We start from the raw sequence: 18,112 nt of genomic DNA, 5'->3' as shown, positions 1-18,112 counted from the left end.
TTCACAGATCATGTCAATTAGTCACGGAGAGTAGATCTTCATGTCGTCAATAAATGAATCTCGTAGACCATGCACTTTGTCTCTGAATTATCTCGCAAAATCTCGGGTGTTGAGAAGGACATGCGCAAAAACCTGCGCGTACGATAAATTTTTGATTTGAGCTCAGCAGCGTTGCGGTCTGACTCGTTGTACCTCCTCGTTGTCATCCAATGCTCCCCTTGCGCTCACAAAACAATAGTACAGGGCGTATGAAGACTCCGCACTCTAGCAGTCACTGGGGAAAATCTCTTTGGTTTTGCTTTAGTATTGCATTGTTTTTAAGCAGACAGTACCGGAAACCAGCCTCGTCCTGTGTTTTTTGTTTTGACTAAATCAATAATTAAGTCATGATGATGAGCTATAACCAAAGAGATTTTTCTCCTCCCCACCACTAGAGGGCGGACTCTACAATGGAGTCAGTGATTTCATGGGGGCCGCCATAGCTCACTTAAAGACACCCAGTCGCGAGGATACATGGACATATTTCAGCCGCGGGCGGCAGCACGTAAACTCGCTTCCGAAGTTGCTACGAAGCGAAATGTGTGTGTGCGCAAGATATCCCTAAAGCAATGTATCGCGCTATAGTATCTCGTTTGCTCGCTTGATTGATCTGAGCGCGGGGAGTACGTTTTGTGTAATGTGAATTGAATGTATGGTATACTGTATGTACTGTGTGATGCAATGTTCGCATGAGCTATAGTAGCTAGCTGCCTATACTTCGTACGACTACAGTGTACGCCTTCTCTTCATCGCACCGTCGATTGTCGTCACTCGTTAACTACACTGCAATCGTCAGATCAGATTATATATAGGTAGGGTGGCCATCATGGACGATGACATATCGTCATGGGTAGCGGATATTACCGCCGAGTTGTCCATTCTGAACGCGGACGATTGGGTCGGAGACCCTGTGTCTTGTATGGTAGCCCTACTACATATCGACCACCCTTATTGAAACCGACCGCGTATAATTCGCGCACTGAACACTAAATAGTACGCACTTCTCTGCGCGCAAAGCACATAAAAATGGATTGGCTTTGAATGTAGATGAGGATGGTGTGGGAAAACGCGATAATTCATTGTTCATTAATGGTTTTAATCAAGGACAAAATTTCGAATGAATATTTTCACCGAATCGTAATGACAGCACAATGTAATGTCTATGGAAGTTTCTAAAAGGCTTCTAAAAAGCTTCGTACAATACGGTGTTCAATACAACTCGGTTTGCGTGCATTGTCAATGCAAAAACATTTTACCGCGGGGAGCTAGGAAACGAGGCCACGCAAGTTCGTCGGCGATATTTTTGCACTGAAACTTCGAATCGAAAACGGAACAACGGCATTTGATAGAGCTGGATTTTCTCAATCACGTAGGTCAAGTTTTTTTACGTGAATTTCAGTGTTAAATATTCTTATCAAGCAGATAAACATTAGGCGGTCGATTAGTAGTAGGTCCAACCATACTTGCCCTGGCGTGTGTAAATTCAGGACGGGGAAGCGACTGTGCCCGTGCAGGGCCAACGGCCACAGTTGCACTGCACAGTGTACCTGTGGCCGTGGTAGAAGGGGGCCGTGCACCAACCGACATACCTTCAAGTCGAAGTAGGGCCTAAACTAGAATCTATTATTGTTAGATCTATCATCTTTGAACCTATAGTTCCCCTGTTTAAACGTTAGAGTTCTACCAGATCTATTGGGTTAGACTACATGTATGATGGAGCTTGCGATAGATCTATTCATTTTTTTTTTTAATTTATTTGCAAATCCTAAATCATATTCTTGGGGAATTTGCATAACATGATTGATATGAAAAAATTCTCATTTAATGGGACTAATGACATTAAACTGACCCAGCAAATGTCATTTCAATTACGGCATTATCATAATTTGACATAAATGAGAACTTAGAGAAGTTTTTCGCGGAATTATACATAGAAAAATAGGCCTACTTGTCGATCAAACGCAAATGCCCTAAAGTTACTGATACTAGATTAGAAAAAGTCATTCCACTTCAATCATTGATTCATGTGTAGACTTCTACTTACACATCATCTGGATCTGGATTCCTTGAAGTTGTTGACTTGGCCAGGTGGGGTTGCTTGCTTGGCGTAAGCCGTGGCAACACAATTCTACCGTGCATGTCGTAACACGAATTTGCACATTCTAAATGAAAATTCCTGCAAAACTGTTCATGCAACTCCAGCAAGTGGAAAGCAAATTTTTCATCGGCACGCTGACGCTGAAGCCTCCCCCTCTGGTCTCTTACTTGTCCTCCAGCTAAGAACATGTCTCTCTGCGTTCTCCACTCGTCGATAGCGTCAAACAAGTAGATACGTTGCCTCGAGTTGGACGGCTGTTTGATCTCCATTGTGAGGTTTCATTACTAAACCAAAGCCAAAGCTAAGCCGAAACAGTACAGCACTTTTTATTGCAAACAGTACACGCATACCACACACAATATTGATATTGACATACCGGTACCGACGACTTTCTATCATCTTTGTTATGTTACGATCCGGCCCAACGTACTGTAAGCTGTACGTATAACACATGCAGCTGATCACTGACGCAGCAGACAACATTGCACGATGAGATCATAACAACCTGCCATATGTATGGCCATATGCATTGCAACTTGCTGTACATGAAGCTTAGAGTTTTAATATTTCTTCATCAAAGCATATTTATAAATACCAAATATTAAACAACGTAATATATGAATAATTTATGATATTGTTATATAATATTTTCAGACATTTTGAAATATTATTGCTTAGATTGCTGAAATTGGCACCATAGTGCATATAAACAGAGACTGGAGCCAAGATACGTACGTACGTACACCCGACAGCTCTCACTACTTGTTGTGTCGCGGACCGGGAGAGATTTTCATGCGCATGGCTGTTGTGCGGTTTTGTGCATGCACCCATTCGGCCCCATTCGGTAGGTATTCGGGCGTCCATGTTGAAATTACAGTGGACAGCTCGCACGGCGCTTGTGCCCCATCTGGTTTTCGCTGGTGCGCTGCGTAGCGTCGTGTTCGGCATTCGGTACGTACGGGGGTACAATAACGGGAGGAGCAGCTTGTCGTGCTTTTCTACAGAGCTGCGAATCGCCTGCGACGACCGGCTGCCTTTAACAATGGCGGACTTTGCGTACACAGCGCGTATTACGCGAACTTCTGCACTTTTACGCGAGTACGCACTTGATTTTGGCTGCTCCTCGGTTGCTCGTTTGCTAACGTGTTAGCACGAGGGGTGAGCCTACCGTTGTACCGCCTCGTTGTCATCCAATGCTCCCCTTGCGCTCACAAAACAATAGTACAGGGCGTATGAAGACTCCGCACTCTAGCAGTCACTGGGGAAAATCTCTTCTTCTTCTTCTTCTTCTGATTAAGTCTGCCTCCTTCAATAGACTGAAGATTCTTGCAGACTGGTGCTATTTACATTATAATACAATTTATTTACAGATATTTACAAGCACATAGAAAATTTGACGAAAAAAACTAGCCACTGTGATCAACCGTTAGATGGTTTCGAAATGATCCCACAGATGGCGCTGAAACAATTTCTGACGACAGGGAATTCCAGTTCCTTACAGTTCTTGGGAAGAACGAATGGCGATGCGATTCAGTTCTCGAATATGGTACCTGATAGGAGTGTGGTTGCGAGGCTCTCGTTAACTGAGTAGCCTGTTTGATAATATAGTCCTGTGCTGAAAAAGGAGTGAGATTATTGTGTATTTTGCCTGTCATTTTCTCTGCGCTGTTCCAGAGTGGTCCAATTACTCTCTTAATTTCTAGGACTTAAATTTTAAATCTTTCTTACGACTTAAAATATTTTAAGCCTTTAAGACTTATTTTAGGTGGCTTCGATTAAAAGTTGAGTGTCGAAGCTGTTCGCAATCTAAATCTAACAAGGACTTAAACTTTCAGCCAATCAGATGACTTGTAAATGACGTCATGCGCTATCTTGAACCGCCTAAAACCGGAATTGGCGCTGGCCGTCACTTTGCTTCATGCGATGCTAGCGATAGCGTAGTCATACACACACATATTGTACATTCAGTGCACAGTCGACGTCTACTATACCATCGACCATTTGCAAACAAACGCTATTGACTCGAACAGTTGAGTTGGTCTTGAAGGCAGAAGTCATGCAGGCCGGAGTTTTCTGAGGGCATGATCTGACGGAAGCTTGACCAAGTTGCTTAAAGGTGAGCATATTACTGTATGAATGCTTAAGAATGTGTTTGATAACTCTGGGACTCAGTAACCAAAGATAAAAGATGTTAAGATGTGCACTAACCGCCCTACATTTTTGGCGAGTTTGAGCCTTGCCGCTGTATACAGCGCTGTCCATCCCTTTGAAAGCGCCAGTGCTAACGTTAGCTGTTCATGGCTAATGTGTCTATCCAAACATTGTAGCAAGTTACATGTAGGCTAACGTTATACTAGTATTGTGGGGGCTCTATCTCGGTGAAACTGCAAGTACAAGTGTAACAGGGACTCTTATAAAGCGCCCATTCTACCTATAGACCTAAATGATTTACGATGTTGGTGTCTTGACTGAAAGGTAAAGCTATGGGCATAACGACAGGCTACTGTAGCGTAGGCCTAACTCAACTGTCGTCTAACACTGACTGAGTAACAGTAACAAGTTAGTGTCAGTTCACCCCTTCCTACACTCTTGTAAGGTTTAATTTATCAATTTCTACGTAGAAAGGCACAGTTCTAGGCCTTATCATGCCCTATGCTGTGATAAAATGTAGGGCATATGCTGTTAGATGGGTTTTATTTTTAATGTTGTGTTTATAGGCCACCAATAGTACGTAGACCCTATGGGCACTAATAAAATAGAACTGCGACCAGCCCAAACACGAAGCCCCCTGAGGCTATGTGATGAGCGCCCCAGGGTTTAGGGCGCCAATGTTGCAATGCCAGTGCAGTGGCGTCAAGCTCTGAACTGTAAAAACTTCTATCGCATGGGCCATATTGGCTGACATCACCAATTTCCATTGACTCCCATATTAAAATAGGGGGTCTACAATTAATAAACAGTTTCTGTTCCATTGCATGACTAGGTCTACTGAGTCTGATGTCACAATAAACAATTACCTTTGGCGTGTGCACTCAACACTCTTACTATCAAGCGTGCATCATGTCACTCATTTTACTGCAATAATCAACTTCAATGCTACTTGCACTCGGCTGCGTACATGTGATTGTGCTACTGATTTGCATTCCATGAAAATACTTCTACTATTATTACTACCACTCAGTAGTAGGCCTGGACACCTAGGCCTTATGGTTGCCATTTCTGCACTGAATTCAAGACTCTTTCTTGAACTAGTACGTCTCTTAGTGTTATTGTTGAAGGCGTTGTATGAAACAAATAATGTATGGGATTAACTCGTGCAATGGAACAAGATTTCGCACCTGGATAAAGATATTCTACTCCAGTCTTTCTCTTTGTAGCATAATCAATGTGGTGATCTGTGTTTGAGTAGAAGGATCTAGACTTAAAAATTCTACAGATCTACACTTCTGGCCGAGATGTATGCTTTAAGCATCACATACACCAGTGAGGGAATGTAGTGAAGTTTTACAATATATGAGGCCTTTTTTTTATTTTTTACTTTTGATATTTTTTAAGATAAAGGGAATGCAAATTACCTGTTATTTGTATAATTTGTACTCCAAGAAGTATTCTGTCAGGACTATCCCTTCTTGGTGTTTAGATATGCAAGACATCCCTGGTATTTCTAAAAATTGATTTTAACGATAACATCTGAAACAAAAATCAGAGATATCGGTCTCATTTTTTCCTCCAGCATGAAATACAACCCTCGAGACCAATAAGAAATAATTACATAAAAATCTAAAAATGTGGCTATGGCGACCGTTTATACCCCCGAAGCATATTTGTTTTCATCCTTTTTTTTTGTCAAGCGTTTCTGTTTTTCATTTTCAACTTCCTTATCACTGATATTTCACAGTTTTTGTGTTTATTTTCAGATCAATGCGGACTTTGCCCAGTTGTACCGAGAAAAGTGCAGGAGATGGTGAACAGATGGGGGCCATTTTACGTCAATAGAATCTTGCACTTGCCACGCGAAACTACCCTTAGTTGCAAGACATCGTAAGAAGATGTGAAGACATGGATGGAGACAGTAAGTCCTTCCGCCAATCCTCATAGATCTTGTGGCATTGATTATAATTACTGGAACAATTTCTGTCCAAAGTGTAAGAGTAAAACTTACTCATTTGTTTATGCTTCATTGCTATTACACCTTTCAGGAAAGTGAATGTGTACGAGTTTGCTCTTCATAGACTGATATTGATAATAAGTCGAAAACTGAATGTTAGGGATTGTCAGAGCTTATACAATACGTCATATCTAATATGTTAAAGAGAATGTGTGAAATACTTAAAGTTGAAAAAAAAAAATATTTTGTATTGTGTTCCATTCTATAGGAATTTTGTGGAATGTCACTACTTGCAGCGATGCTTCACAGACCCAACATCCCCATGTACAAGAAAGGGAGAGGACCTCTCATGCTCCCGAGGGATGCCCAGCAGTACCTGGTGCAGAATGACTATGTGCCTGTAAGTACAGTATATGCTTAATGTTTATAGACTTGAAATCAGTTTATGATCAAATCATTGAGCTTCCAATTTTGAGAATTATCAATATGCATGTTTCATTGGGCTTTTAAGTACCAGCTCATGTTTAGAGAAGAATATTTTAGCTTCGTATCTTACAAAGCAAGACTCGTGTAGAATCTGCAAGTACTCAGTAACAGGTGGAATTTAAAAATCTGAATTTCTCATGCTGTCGTGAGAAATGCAAAGTTTTCTTCTCTGATATATCAGTGTTTTTGAAGCGATCCTTCTCAAACAAACTTTAGAACATTCAGCAATGAGTATTGTGTAGGGGTATCTACCGTGTTTTGACAGTTTTCTTTTAAATTCATTAAATTACGGATTAGAAATGCATGCTGACTTCTATTGATTTGTAATAATATGTATATCAAATATCTTATGAGTCTGGAACATGTAAATATCAAGTAGGCCCCACCCCGATGATGGCAAAAAGTAATCTGATTTCTGGGAATTTTTTTCAAGGCTTTGAGGTTTACCAGATGAGACAAAATGTTTTAAAATAATATGTTCTGAAATATATCAGAAATATTTACTTGTACATCACAAACTAAAAGTTATGTGATGAATATTGTATTTAAGATCAATATGTAAAATTATATTTTAATATTTTTTCCCTCCAGAGTGCCCTCTCACTGAGAACTTAACTTCCCTCTATGTAATACAAAGTTTATTTGATAATAATTGTAGTCTTTGTCATTTGCTCAAACGATTCAAGTGAAATTTAGTTCGAAATATCAGTAGTGCTATACATGTTTAATCTCTTTTCAGGTAGGAACCAATGTTCATGGCATTGCTGATGCAGAGACTCCAACCCCAGCCCCAAGCATCTTCTGATCTGGAGATTCTCCCACCTGAAAGCCCTAGCAAACGGGAAACGCCAAGTTGATCCGCGCGAAACGTATACATCACGAGCGAGAAGCGCGAAGTTCAGTGATGCTAAAGATGCCACCTTCAGCCAGCCCTGCTTAGTCAGATAATGGAGTGACTAGACGTACATCCAGTATTTTCTCATCCTGGACGAGACCATACTAAGTCCAGGCTGGAGATGACCAGAAGCAAGAATTTGACAGACTCTTTAAAGCCCACTGTGTCTTCATCGTCAAATATGCTTGGGTGCTTGAAGCATTCTTTGATTTTGTGGCGGCATATTCATGTACTACTACAATCCCAAGTGAGGGCTTCGTTCTGGGCATTAGCCACGAACTTCAAGAACACGTCAGTGTATGTTGCTAGTAAGATTTTCCGACATTGTGCCACAAACTCATGCACACAAGAAGCATATCTGACTTGCCCTGATGTGCAGCAAAGTTTTCTTAATTTTCGGTGAATTCTTAAATCAAAGTAACACAGGTAAAATGCTGCAATATTTCCTTTGAAGATACTATCATGCATAATGTTTGACTCATGGATATTGAGTTATGTTATGTGTGCCTCACTTTTCCATTTATATTGAGCTACAAATCCATGCACACAAGAAGCATATCTGTCATGCCCTGGTTGTAGTAAAGTTTCCTTGTAATTTTTTTTTTGTGTGTGCATTTTTAAATGAAAATAACACAATAAGGAAAGTTCATGCCGCAATGTTACCTTTAGAGGTACTATCATGTATGTGTGTGCCTCACTTTTGCATTTGCATTGCTACGTGAACATTTAAACAATATTTCAAGTTTTTATACACGTCCAGTTTCAATTTATTTATTGTTCATCTTTGGCTTGTTTTCTGTATATTATGTCTGGTTGATGATGAAAAAAAAAGTAATGCCAGATCCGCATTGATTTAAATTGAAAGAAGAAAGTTTTAAGTTCCCCTGAACACTTTTGTAATTATTCAAAGATTACCTAATTTTCATCACTCCCACAGTGTTGTTGAGCCATTGTCCATCACATTTATTGAGCGCTGATTTGTTGCTATTTTCATTATGATGTTGTGGCTAAACACTTTAATATGAAACTCTCTATTTATAAAGAAATAAACTTTGGTTTTCCAGCCAAAGTATGTGCTTGAACCCACGAGGAAGGATAGATTCAGCGCCGGTGGGCACCTTAAACAAATTTAGAGCATTTGACTTGAAATTTGGCACACATGACCACTATGGTATATAGATATGGAAACAATGTGGTGAGCAATGCTTTGCCATGGTAACAGCTTTTTTTAAACCAGAAAAACATACAAAAATATTTTGGATTCAGCTCACTTTTTTTAGTCTTCGAGCATTTAGCTAGAAATTTGGCACAACAGACCACTGTGGTATGTAGATGTGTAAACGTATTCTTTCGTAAGTGTCGATCAATGTGTTGCCATGGTAACGGCATATTTTGAATGAAAATCATACAAAAATATTGTGGATTCAGTTAACTCCCTCACTCTTTGAGTAATTGGCTTGACATTTGGCACATGCAACAACTTTAGCATATAGATGTGCAAACTTAATCTTTCATCAATGGTGAACAATGCGTTGCCATAGTAACAGCATCTTTTCACTAAAATGCATACAAAGATATTGTGGATTCATGTAACAACCTCAGTCTTTGAGCATTTAGCTTGAAATTTGGCACACCTGACCACTATGGTACGTAGATGTGCAAACTTAACCTTTTGTCATTGTTGATCATTGTGTTGCCATGGTAACAACATAGTTTGAATGAAAATCGTACAAAAATATTTTGGATTCAGGTAACTCCCTCAGTCTTTGAGCATTTGGCTTGAAATTTGGCACATGCAACCATTGTAGTTCAGAAATATGCAAACTTCATATTTCATCATTGTTAAACAATGTGTTGCCATAGTAACGGTGCATTTTCAATGAAAATCATACAAACATCAGAGCATTTTGGCTTCAAATTTGGCACATGTTACCTCTGCATTACCTAGATGTGCAGAAAATCTTTTGTCAGTGTGGAAAATGTGTTGCCATGGTAACAGTATATTTTGCATGAAAATGATACAGTAATGTGAATTCAACTAAACCCCTCACCCTTTTAGCATTTAGCTTGAAATTTGGCACATATGACGGCTATGATATAGGGCCTTTAGTTGTGCAAACTTCATTTTTTTTTAATGTCCAACATTGTGTTGCCATGGTTACACAATTTTTAGTAAAATTAAAAACCATAGAAATCGTCAGTTTATTTATCTTGCTCACTCAGTTTTTGAGCACTTGATTTGAGAGGTGGAACAGTGCATTGCCATGGTAATTTTTTTCTTTATTAAAAAGTAAGAAAAAATAATCCTGGTTGAGCTAATTCCCTCAGTTGTGGGTGGGGGTATATTAATCACAATGAGTGATAATTCTAGTTAAAAATTCAGATTGCATCACTTCAACATAGTGCTTTGTTACGAGATATGACATCAAAGTAATTAAGAAACTAGTGGTCCATCTCACTTGAACAGTCTCTTGAGATGGTTCCCTGCCATCAGTTGAGATGGATTCTTAAATATCAATAGATTAAGCAGGAATTTGTATATTCTTTTGTCAAACATTTTGCCTACCAAAATGCAGTATGGAAATGTACTTATGTAAATCCATTTCAGACAATCGATATTCAAGGAATTTTAGAAGTAAGTTTAGAATGTTAATTGTTATTTGAGCTTCTTAATGTTTTAAGGTGAATTTACTTCAGAGTTTACATAGATCTTGCTCCCTACTGTTGTATGTAATACAGTTTGGATTCAATTGTAAATTTTCTCTACGGAATAGTGGAAAAATTAGGAAAGTCTGGTAAGAAATAAGGAAATGTAACACGTTTTCAGAAAACATGAATATGCAAATACATGCAGGTGAAAAGTGTAAAAATATTTTGAAGGAATGACATCATCAATTCCCTCATTTGGACGTTCATAAAGACTGGACAAGATCTGTTTTCTGGAAATGTGTGAAATTGAAAAGAGGCATATCTTCCTTATTTCGTAGCTGATTTTCATAGTCTTTACACCATTCTGTGTAGGGAAATTTCTTCTCTTGATTACACTAATTTTGGCCTTTACTTCCCTCTTGATTAAATTTATACTATGCATCATTCCAAAAAATCAAATAATTCTTTAAATTGCATGCATGGGACGTACAAATCGTGTAAATCTAAACGTCAACTTAATGGAGGCTGTATTGTTTATTACACAGCATCATTTCTAAAATTTAAGTTATTAGAATTCATTATGATATAATCTTATATTTGTTCATAGTTTCCATCTTACGACTTAACGATGCTCACCAGGGAAAGAAATACATAAAATGAAAGTGAATCGAGTCGTATGGAGTCATCTTGCAAGATTTAAAAAAAAAAAACGTGAAAAAAGTAATCTATTTGGCAATGAAGGTTCCAGTCGTCTAGTAACTTGCTTACAGAACACAGTGAAAAAAGCATCAGTAACATGAATGTGAAGATGTGACCATCTGAGACTATTGCAAAATATGCTCTGTTTTCATCATGTCGTATTTCATTTTTTCTGGAGCCTACATGTGTATGACAATCATCTCTATATTTTGTAACTTATCGATGTTTGTGAAAAATGCATCAGTTTGATTTTGTTAAAATAAATAGACCTTTACATGTGAAGAAAGTGCATCAACTGGCTGTCATTTTCAGTAGTCTGATTTTAAATCCATGATGGATTTATTTGAAATAAATCCAAGGAAGGCTTAAAATAAGTCTTTTGTCGTTTAAATCCAAGCTGGATTTATTCTAAAAACAAGTCTAAGAAAGATTTAAATGTAATCTAATAAGACTTAAAAAATAAATCCTATAGACTTGAAATTTAAGTCGAACATAGACTTAAATTTTTAAATCCTAGCTAAGACTTACTTTTAAGTCCTAAGGTTCTGTCCGTATCTACAGTCCGCTAGGACTTAAAGAAATAAATCCTTAGGACTTAAAAATAAATCCTAGAAATTAAGAGAGTAAGTTCTTGTAGCATTTTGGTGACACTCGAGGTGTTATAGTAGCGATTTAAAGTGAATCGCGCAGCTCTTCTCTGGACCATTTCCACTTGGTGGATTAGGTTCTTGGTAGATGGGTCCCAAACTGTGGAAGCATACTCAACAATTGGTCGAACCAACGTTTTGTAAGCTGTGGCTTTAACATCAGAAGATTTTATGCGAAGATTGCGTTTTAGAAATGCAAGCACGTTATTGGCTTTATTGACAGTATTGTTGATGTGTTGGGTCCACTTCAAATCAGAAGTGATGGGTACACCCAAGTACTTCAGGGATTCAACAGATTCAAGAGGGGCTTTATTTAGATGATACACGTGTTGCACCCTACTTCTTTTCCTGGATATTGTCAAAACCTTACACTTATCTGTGTTCAAATCCATCATCCATTTTTTCGCCCAGTCACCAATTTTGTTTAGGTCCTCTTGAAGATTTTGCGTATGATGTTGATTGTCAATGGTCATGTAAGAAATTGCATCATCGGCAAAAAGGCGAACCTTTGACGCGAGACCATCAGGCAAGTCATTGATGTAAAGTAGAAAGAGGCAAGGCCCAAGAACCGACCCCTATGAGGCACTCCAGATCCTACCGCTACTGAAGAAGATTTGATACCATCCAAAACGACCCTCTGACTTCTTCCATTGAGAAAACTTTGAATCCATTTCAGATTTTTCCCCCTGATACCGTAGTAGTCCAGTTTACGTAAAAGCCGCTCATGTCCAACCTTGTCAAAAGCTTTTGAAAAATCCATGACTATAACATCCGTTTGACGCCCTGCATCCAAGTTCCTATGTAAATCGCTTGTGAAACCAAGTAATTGTTGTTCACATGACATGTTCTTACGGAAGCCATATTGCAGGGGGAAAATGATGTTATTTTCGTCCCCGTGCTTCATAATTTTGCTAGCTAAAACGTGCTCCATTAGTTTACAGCAAATACATGTCAGCGAAATGGGGCGGTAGTTTACAGGAGTAGATCGATTACCATTCTTGTAGACTGGTACAACATTTGCTTCACGCCAATCTCTTTGGCTATAACTATAATCGACTTTTAAGTCTCTTCGTAAAACGGAAACTTACAGTTGATTTAAATAGCGGACTTCAAGTTGGATAAAGTTAGCGTTGATTTCAAAATCAACGCTAACTTTATCTTGATAAAACTGGGCCCAGGTGTAGTATACCAACGAGTGAAACACAAAATGTGCTAACCGAGTGAAAGATCCAAATAAAAAACAACACTAATCAATCCCGTGACATCTGTGACATTAATAGATCGTTGTCGCTGATTACAGAATGTATATATATTTTTTTTAAATCAGAAAATTGTATATTTTAATCATAAGTTATAAAAGATAATGAAGAATCAACGAGAAAAATACCATCTCGAGCAGGGTTTGAATTGAATGTCACATTTTCAAAATAATGATTGCCATCCGAGTACACTTGATAGATACGACAGATGTAATCAGGCTCTGACATCAATTTTTTGTTCATACATTCCATATTGTGTATTAGAAAATAAAATTGAGTGTTTATGTATAGGATTATGATTTAAACTCTGCTCTTGTTAATGATAACACATTATCACGCACGTCTTCGCGGGAGTAAAAATGGCAATTAAAGCCACGGCATGGGCGTAGTAAGGCATAGTTCAACTACTTGTATAAGTTCGCAGTATTGGTAAAACTTTCAATGACTTCACCGAGGGACTCGATATTCAATACACTCAACTAAGGTTGTTTCCTGGCCTGGCTATCGCCATAGTTTATGTGTAGTAATTGTAACTTATGATATCATAAACGCAAACAGATTAAAACTGACCAGAAATGAATGTAGATTATTAGTTGAAAAATGAGCAAAGAAAATGGGATTCAATCGAATCCGAGACCTCCGGAGAATCCCATTTCTTTGCTCATTTTCCCACATTTTATCATACTGAAGGTTTTTTTTTTTTTTTTTTGGTGTTGTTGTTGTTTTTAATAGAACCCTGTTCATGGGGCCCATTCCATACATTGTAGGCCCCATTTACCCCAAAACACTTCTCAACTTTATGGGGTGCCTTTTTTTTTTTCTCGATGGAAATATCGACTTTATTCTCCTCTGATCAAATGCGGCAAAAAAGCAACAACAATAATGATGATAATTCGGCTGCAATAGAAGCAGTTTAAATCCCCCAAATGCACCTGTCTATAATAGGCAATGACCAACGTTCTATAGATTGGTTTAAAAAAAAATACTTTTGACAAATGCTTTGTTATGGCAATGGCGCTAACCAAGTGGTTTGACCTCATTTTGGATTTTGATGCTTACTTTGCGAAGTATCAGTTGAGAGAGCTGAAGCTACATGACATTTCATTCTATTTCATCCTATAGGGTGATCATGCTTTTTTGTATGCGTCTGTATTTTTATGTATGTTCCATCGCAAACACGAACTGCGCATGCAGCCCTTATAACGTAGCTGAGATTGACTCACCTGCGGCAACATTCATCTGGTAGGCATACGCATACTGAGGTGACACGTTCAGACTGCTTACATCACAATTCACAGGGCCCAAATCTGGCAGAGTTAAAGCAAGTTCTGTTTTAATCATGGCGTTACCGTCACTACCGGCAAAAAAGAAAAAAATATGTCGTGCACAAAAACATAAGGTTAGATTATAATACTATCGTTTTTTCTACTACTGATGATGGTTTCATGGGCCTATATTATGCTGGGCTTAACCCTCTCTGTGCCAGGGTCTTATTAAAAGGCTTTTTACACTTGCAAATTTTTGCTTAGTCCCGTACCAACGGTGGGGCTAAGGGGGGCCTTAGCCCCACCGTTGCGGTGCCAAGCAAGCGAGTGTAAACAGAACGAAGAAATAATCCGGGGCTAAGCGACGGAGACGAAGTCCGACCTCCTCTCACCAATCAGAAACGAGGTAATCAAGTGCTGCCGGTGCGTGCGTGTATACTTGTACAGTGCACAGCGTAATCATGAATATTCTTGTGGTTTGGAAAGTACGGGACTAAGAAATACGAGTGTAAAAATGTCAGTTTTCTCTTTAGCCCAGGACAAGAGTTTAGTACGGGATTTATTGTTTGAAAGGCTCTGTAAATAAAAAGGTGCTTCAACTAACAATGACAAAAGAACCATTGTTAAAAGTTCAGCCAAATTTTCTCAAAAAAAATGTTACGAACAACCACTAGGCAACCATTTCATGATCTTTTATTTGAGCTGTCATCCTTAAAAAAAAAGACAACTCGGAAACAAATCATTACTCACCACTATGAAATCGGAGCAATAAATGATTTGGAGCGTTGACGAATCCGTTCAGGTATAAGCAAACGTATTTTTCTCACAAAGATTAGTTCAGTGTATAGGTTATTTTATTTCTTTTATATCATCAAACAAGAGACCTCAGTAATGATACAATATCATGTTTAAAAGGGAAAAAAGGGGGTTCGCCTACTTAAATTCTCTCTTAACAGCTTAATAGCTTCTGCTTCGTCACACCTTCGTGAACAAAAAAGTGTCCGACAGTCGACAGAACACGCTGTATCATTTACGAAAACACCAACTAATGAACATCACGCTTCGCATGGACGCTCAACTTTGCACGTATAATTAGAGAGAGTGTTGGAAACATAGTCAGCATGACTAAAAAAAGAAAGGAAAATAACCCGATTTCATATTTATTACTTGGCCTCACAATCTCGTTACGTAATCGCAGGAAGGTTTTGGGACACAACCTTTCCGTTTACCGTGCAGCGGTCATGCTTTGTGAATATAAACTCCAGCGATGATCAGTTAAAGGGGAATTCCCCAAAGTCGGACAATATTGATCGTTGAAAGTTGTTGTGTTGTTGTTGTTTTTTTTTTCTTTTTCAAGTGTATGTCAATCTTATGTCCTCCCCTCTCTACGTATGGAAATCCTGCAATATTCGTGATGTCACAGTAGAAGAACAGTAAAGTGAAAAAAAAAAGAATAATTTCAGAAGTCTTTGAGGTGTGAATTTTCTTCAATTTATCTCTCTCTACAAACGACATTTTGTAAGATCGCAACTGCTGATCTGTAAATTAACAAACATGTCGGGGAAATAAATGAACCAAGGGACTCGAACCTGTCATCTAATGCTTTCCACTACCACCAGGCTATCCCTGGTTGAGGGCAGTGACACGTTGAACCACGAACAAATACCCAAGCTCCGAAATTTGGACATTGTTATGTGTATAGTAGTCCAAGGCGGACAAGACATTAATGATTAATATCATCTTGCTTTAACAAGTCTTTTTTTATATATTTTGAATGAAAATTGTGTTGATCTGTCACAGAAACTTGTTCTTCACGGGGAGCTGTGGATTTCTGTGAATGCATAGTTCAGTTCAGTTCAGTTCAATTCAGTTCAATCATAGTTTATTTCCAATAAAATTCCAATTTTATTTTCCAATTTCAATTTTATTTCCAATTTTATTTCCAATAAAATTCCAATTTTATTTTCCAATTTCAATTTCATTTCCAATTTTATTTCCAATAAAATTCCAAATTTCCAATTCCATAAAATGTGACCATGGCTTATTTTGTACATCATGGAGCTACAATGTTGTTGCTCCATCTTCACATCATATAAGCACCATACCAGTGGATCTTCAGCAATTATTACTATTTCATCATTATTATTTTGTCAACACCTTAGGTAATATCACCATTACAGTATCGCTAAGTGTGTAGTATGTGCGTATCACTAAGGGGTTTGTTCACATACCCACTCAGATTCAAATGCGTACATCATTTTGTATCGTATTGTTCTTGTACTGCCCGGAATTTCTACAAAACGATCAAATTAAGACTGCGTCGATCATGTCTTCATAAGCCAACCAGGCGGTTGGCATGTTCTATATGTCTGTATGTAGTGTCATGTTTTCCATCTATACATGCCCAAGGAGAGCATGCATTATTGACCTGCGACAATGATGTATGTAGATTACTATCTCTTCGGATACATATAATTTAATAACTCGATATTTTATTTATTTCCATCAAAGAAGAAAAAGAAAACATGATTCAAAGCGGTACAAGTTGTCAATTTGACTTTCATTCATCTGATGATACAATCATTATAAAAAAAAAAAACAGTGCATACTTTGTCATGGTAACAAAAGTAAATAACTATGACGACGGAAAAGAGTGCTCCATCGCTAAAAAGTCAAGCTTGTAGGACATGGAACACTGGAATGAAAACAACGACAGCACCAATATACCAATTAATTATATTCATATTGAATTCATCTATATACCATTGTACATTTGCTCATTAGTATAATGTATGATGCTGATAATACAGGCATACTACAAAAATTACTTTACAATGATTTTAAAATGCATACATATAAAATATATCATGACATGGATATTTCCATCTCGGAGATCAGTGGTGTGAAAAAAAAAATGATGGTGCTTTGCAGCACGATGAAGTATTTCGCCCTCTATAGGCCATTGTTTGTATTGACTGCGAGACGTAAACCTCTTTCTTCGCGGAAGACTAGTCCATCATTTCATTCTATTCGATTACCCATCTGAGCGCATTGTTGTGCGTTTGACCAAGGAGGTTTGAGGTGCCAAACTAGCTGTAATTACTGAAACAGTTGTCAGTTTTCTATTGACAAGTCAATGTACCCGTGGAGTGCCAGAAATCCTCTATGGGGATTCCCCCAGAAATGGTCAAGGTCACTGGGCTACGGAGGTCAAATAACTGTCTTGCGCTACTCCTTGGTCCGATCTTGGCCAAACTTGCTGGAAGCATAAGTAGGCCTACACCTGGGAAATCTGCATTGAGGATATTTCTGGGGGAATCCGAGGTGCCACTGCATAAGTAGGCCTACACCTGGGAAATCCCCATTGAGGATATTTCTGGGGGAAATATACCGAGGTGCCACTGCATCTACCAATGCAGCCAAGATAGGAAAAGTAAGAAATCAATATAGCGCCCTCTATCGGGTGTCTGATTATTGCAGCTGACGAAGATTATTGCAGCTGACGAAGCTGGCAACACTCACCAGAACCGACTGGATAGAGTGTTCCTTCTTCAAAAGAAAGCTCTCCTTGTCATCAGTTATCCTTTCATACCCTCCCACTCAAATATGTTATTTGCCGCTAATAAGCTGCTAAAAATTAAAGATTTGTTTGTTTAATTTGGGGCAATTTATGTATACGTACAGCAACAACTCACTCCCCTCCATATTCGATTCTATGTTTCAAAGAAATCAATGATTATCATTCCATGACTATCCCATTCGACGTTCCAATGAATTTCACTTACCTCTTTTACGAACAATTCTTGCTAAGAACACACTTATCTATACTGGCCCAACTTATTGGAATTTTCTGAATAATGACATAAAAATTGCACCCTCTATATTTTCATTTAAGAGGAGATTAAAGTCTTTCTTATTGCAATGTTATGTTCCTACAGAATTGAATCAGCCTGTTGGCTCATTTTAC

General features: G+C 38.3%; 1 protein-coding gene and 1 long non-coding RNA gene across 2 annotated transcripts in view; both read left to right on the top strand.

Moving 5' to 3' along the window:
• LOC140234337 (uncharacterized) overlaps positions 1-18,112 on the top strand; it is a 45,515-nt gene that overhangs the window by 3,500 nt on the left and 23,903 nt on the right. The window lies entirely within an intron of this gene.
• On the top strand, positions 6,130-7,898 carry LOC140234497 (uncharacterized). Its single transcript, XR_011901629.1, has 3 exons — positions 6,130-6,209; positions 6,514-6,645; positions 7,471-7,898. It is a non-coding gene; the product is annotated as an uncharacterized lncRNA (long non-coding RNA).

This window comes from Diadema setosum, chromosome 10 (assembly GCF_964275005.1).
Source record: "Diadema setosum chromosome 10, eeDiaSeto1, whole genome shotgun sequence".
In the NCBI taxonomy this organism is placed as follows: Eukaryota; Metazoa; Echinodermata; class Echinoidea; order Diadematoida; family Diadematidae; genus Diadema; species Diadema setosum.
Note: the sequence above shows the minus strand (reverse complement) of the source record. Positions and strands in the feature narration are given on the sequence as shown.